Below are 4,708 nucleotides of genomic sequence, written 5' to 3' on the forward strand. Positions count from 1 at the left end.
AATTCCTCTCTATAAAAAGGGGGCTAGAGATTTACCTCAAAATTACAGACAAATAGCCCTCTTAGATGCCATAGGCAAGGTTTTTACTAAATGTTTATTGAATTCTTTAAATGACTGGGTATCTGCGTCCGCAATACTTCCGTTAGAACAGACTGGCTTTAGGAAACAACATGGTACTCTAGACAACCTTACTGCTCTTCAAATCCTGGTAGAAAAATATGTTACAGTTCGTAGAGGAGGTGTATATGGGGCTTTCATTGACTTCTCTACGGCTTTTGATAAGGTGGATAGATCTCTGCTGTGGAGTAAGTTAATTAAATTAGAGATGCCCCCTAGCTTATTAAAGTTAGTTATTGCACTGCACACAGACACCTGGTGCAGAGTATTAATGGGTGGTGAAAGAGGACTATCCAGGGTTATACCCACAAATAATGGACTTAAACAGGGCTGCCTACTGGCTCCCCTGTTGTTCTCGTTATATATTGCTGACCTCCCTAAGGCTCTATTATCATCTAGTAATGGTATTGCACCTGTTTTGGGAAGATCTCCAATAGCGTGCTTAATGTACGCAGATGATATTTTAATTTTGGACCTTACCCCAAAAGGTTTGAATGGCCGCTTACAAGCTCTGTTCTCCTACGCTGAGGCTCATTTTCTAAAAATAAATATTTTAAAAAGCAAAATAATGTGCTTTCGGGGAAGGAGAAAATCCAAATATGAAAATTATTATTGGTCCGTTGGGGGTGAAAGACTTAAAGTAGTCAAATCCTATCCCTTTCTTGGAAAGATAGTCACGAGTAATTTAAATGAAAAAACCCACACTGAGAACAATAGCAGGAAAGCTCTTGCTCAAGGGAAGATTTTTTTTAGTCTTATCTCTCTTTACAAGACGACAGGTAGAAGGCACTTTTCCATATTGCTCGAGGTTTTTCTAGCAAAAATCCCCGCATCCCTAATCTACGGACTAGAAATAGTAGATATGGCATGTTGGAATTTTTTGGACTCTACCGAAGGAAACATATTACGCAACTTAGCTTCTGTAAATACTGCAAATTCTACGTCTTCGTTAAGACAAGAATTCGGTCTGCGTAGCTCTTGGGCACAGGCAGCTGCGAGTGTGGTGCGTTGGGTTTTTAATATAGCTGGAGGAATGCCTGGCACACTGAGGTACCTAATAAAAAATGAGCTGTTGGGTTCCTTTAATGTTTATTCTTCAATTGTAAGGAATTTCCGACAGGCTGTTACATTATTACAGCTAGATGAACAAGGCCTTTTTTCATTATCTACAGCCCAATTAAAGTTATCCTTAAAGTCTGCCTCTTGGGAGTTGAGTTTTAGAGTAGATAGTGGGACAAGTAAAGCAAAGAGAGGAATGTTCCCCACTGGTAAATTTTGTGAAATAAAAAAAAACCAGCCATACTTATGCTGGAATCTCCCTCATGGAGTTATGGCGATTTACCCTTTTGTTAAGGTATAATTTACTTCCTCTGAACTGTCTTTTGTCCAAATGGTATGGTGGTTCAGATATCTGTGATTTTTGTAATTCTAATTCCCAGGATATGTACCATGTTATTTTTGTTTGTCCGGTCCTTATGGCATATAGACGCAAATGGTTAAGACCTATGTGCCTTCAATTGGGTATTTTTACTGCTTTGGATTTTATTGAAGCAATGCTTAATCCTCCGAACGAAATGTTTTGTTTTAAACTGTTTTATTTCTTTAAATGCTTCTTAACATTATATTGATATTTTTATTTTTTCTTCTTTCTTTTTTAAAGAAATCTTGTTGTTTTTTATTGAATTATTATGTGGACCTCAATTGAGTTCCGTTACCATAAATAAACAAACTTGACTAGGTGAACTCATTAAACTTATAGGCTATTTTCATGGCGAGCACGAATATAAAGCTAGATTTACTGTAAGGGAGATTTATGTGTCTGTTAAAGGTGACATCATTATCAGTAGGATTCATTAAAAAGAGATAGGGTTAATTCTTGACCCGAAATAATGAACCACACATTGTGCTGAAGAAAAATGTTTCAGTCAACTCCATTCAAAAAGAAAAAGGAGTTGGTTTTATTGTTAGGATGAGAAAGGAATTTCCTTAAGTGTTTTTGTGACAGATTGGGATGCTTATTTGGTTATGTGCATAAAACAGTTTTAAAACATGAAGAGTCAGACATGTGTAAGGTTTCCCATTGACATACGACAACCCATGTTGGATTAATAAGAGAAATGTAAAATAAATGAGGGCAATATTAAAGAAGTTGATGCTACAGACCCGCTGGCTTCTGTTGTTTTAGCATGGAAGGTATCAAGTGAGGCAAAACTCTGCATTTATCAAAGGAGTTTGAATAAAGCTGTAGTGGTTGACAAATAACCTCTTCCCAACATCTCTGAGATGCTTTCTCAGCTCAAGAATGCAAGTGTTTCCCACATTAGATCTTACCTCTGCATATCATCAGATCAAACTTCATGATGAATCAAAAGATTTAACAATAGGCTGGAGGCACCGAGGGAGGCGGCAGCATGGCGGCGCCGAGGAGCCTGAAGGGTATGGTGGGCATCATGACTGGAGCGGCCTCGGGTCTTGGACGGGCAACGGTGGAGCGACTCATCCAACAGGGAGCCTCTGCAGTGGTGCTGGATCTTCCCACGTCTGAGGGGAGCAACGTGGCCAAATCATTGGGTAACCAGTGCCTTTTTACCCCTGCTGATGTGACGTCAGAAGCAGATGTGAAGAATGCCCTGGTTATGGCAAGGGAGAAGTTTGGGCGTTTGGATATTGCTGTTAATTGCGCTGGGATTGCCGTGGCAGTGAAGACTTACAACGCCAAAAAGGATCTTTCACACAGCCTCGAGGACTTCCAGAGGGTGATCATGGTAAACATTGCCGGTACCTTCAATGTCATACGCCTGGCTGCCGGAGAAATGGGGAAGAACGAACCTGACCCCGATGGGCACCGAGGGGTCATTGTCAACACTGCTAGCGTGGCTGCATTTGATGGACAAGTGGGGCAGGCAGCCTACTCGGCATCCAAAGGAGGGATCGTGGGGATGACTCTGCCCATTGCCCGCAACTTGGCTCCAATGGGCATCCGTGTGGTCACCATTGCACCAGGTTTGTTTGCCACTCCTCTGCTGGCTGGCCTCCCCGAGAAAGTGAGGACGTTCTTGGCCAGGCAGGTACCGTTCCCCAGCCGCCTCGGGGACCCCGGAGAGTACGCGCACCTGGTCCAGGCCATTGTGGAGAACCCCATGCTGAATGGAGAGGTAATCCGGCTGGATGGCGCCATCCGAATGCAGCCCTGAGGGACAAACTGGTACTCTTGGACAGGGAGTCGGGTCCTTCAAGCTGGGCAGTCACATTCCCGTCAGGCCTTCCATGACGGAGGGAGCAAATATTCCAAAGGAGGCTTGTCTTCTGTGACTCCTGAACTTTGTAAAGCTGCCCCACTGTCCATGGAAGTTATGAACTTGGCGCTTCTCCTCCAGACTCTTCAAGCTTCTGGCCCCGTTGGATGGACAGCATTGATCCAGAAAGCTTGATGACTACTGCAGGAAATTCATCTGGTAACTCCATGCCAGCGACGGACAGTCTGGTGAAGGAAGATTGAATAATTAAAGTCACTTCCTACTAAAGTTTTGAATGTGGAAAAAAAAAAAAAAGATTTAACAATATTTATAACTCATTTTGGTAGCTTTAGATTTCCTAGGATGCCTTTTGGTCTAATCTCTGCTGTATCAGTATTTCCAAGAGCAATGGCAAAAATACCAAAAGGGATACCAGGTTTAAACATGCATCAAGACGCTGTGTTGGTTTTTGGAACCACTGGTCATAATTAGGCTTGGGAGTAGTTTGCATATTTTTATTACGTGGAAGTCCGCGAAGTTACAAAAAAACTCAGTGAAGTTCCGCGAGTGGCGGAGTGCAGTGCAAACTGCAGTTTGTGATGGTATTTCTGCTGCTCGGTGGAAATTCTACCCGAGCGGCAGCTCACGCTCACAAACTTACCGTTCACTATCACGAACTTACCGTTCGTGATCGCAAGCGGGGCAAAAACACTGCTGCACATCGCGTAGCTTGCGGAGTGCAGAAAACTCCGTGAACGGAGCAAAGTTCACCACCCAGGGATAGTCATAAAGATTGATTGAGGAAAGTATTGGAGAGATTCCATAGTTATGGTATCACTCTGAAGGAGACTAAACACCAGTTGAATTATAAAGAAATTACATTTCTGGCGCATAAATGTGTGTGTGTGTGATGGTATCAAACCAAAAGATGATCAAGTCAAAAAGAACTGTACAATGCATGCTCCTAAAAATAGAGATGTGCTAGTTAAATTCCTTAGTTTGACCGAATACTAAAATAAATATATTTATCAATTTACAGAACATACTCAAAGCATGATAAATGTATTGCAAAAAGGAACAACTTTTCTCTGGTCCTCTCAGTATCACTTAGAATTTTAAGAAGTCAAAAAACGTTTTAGCCCTTGCACTTTTTTTACGATGTTTTTATGCTTATGAAGAATCTAAACTTGACACTGGTGCCTGCTCTAAAGGGTTAAGAGCACTGTTGAAACAAAGTGATCGGAAAAATGAAAGATTAATAATGGTAATTTCTCATGGCACTGAATTAAAATATTCTGTCAATGTGAGAGAACCCCTGAGTATACATTGGGCAACAAATAACATGAAAAAGTTTT

At 41.6% G+C, this 4,708-nt stretch overlaps 1 pseudogene; it reads left to right on the top strand.

The window, feature by feature from the left end:
• Positions 1–2,526: 2,526 nt before the first annotated feature.
• LOC144807774 (3-hydroxyacyl-CoA dehydrogenase type-2 pseudogene) lies at positions 2,527–3,456 on the top strand (annotated as a pseudogene).
• Positions 3,457–4,708: the final 1,252 nt, after the last annotated feature.

Source organism: Lissotriton helveticus, chromosome 1_2 (genome assembly GCF_964261635.1).
Source record: "Lissotriton helveticus chromosome 1_2, aLisHel1.1, whole genome shotgun sequence".
Taxonomy (NCBI): domain Eukaryota; kingdom Metazoa; phylum Chordata; class Amphibia; order Caudata; family Salamandridae; genus Lissotriton; species Lissotriton helveticus.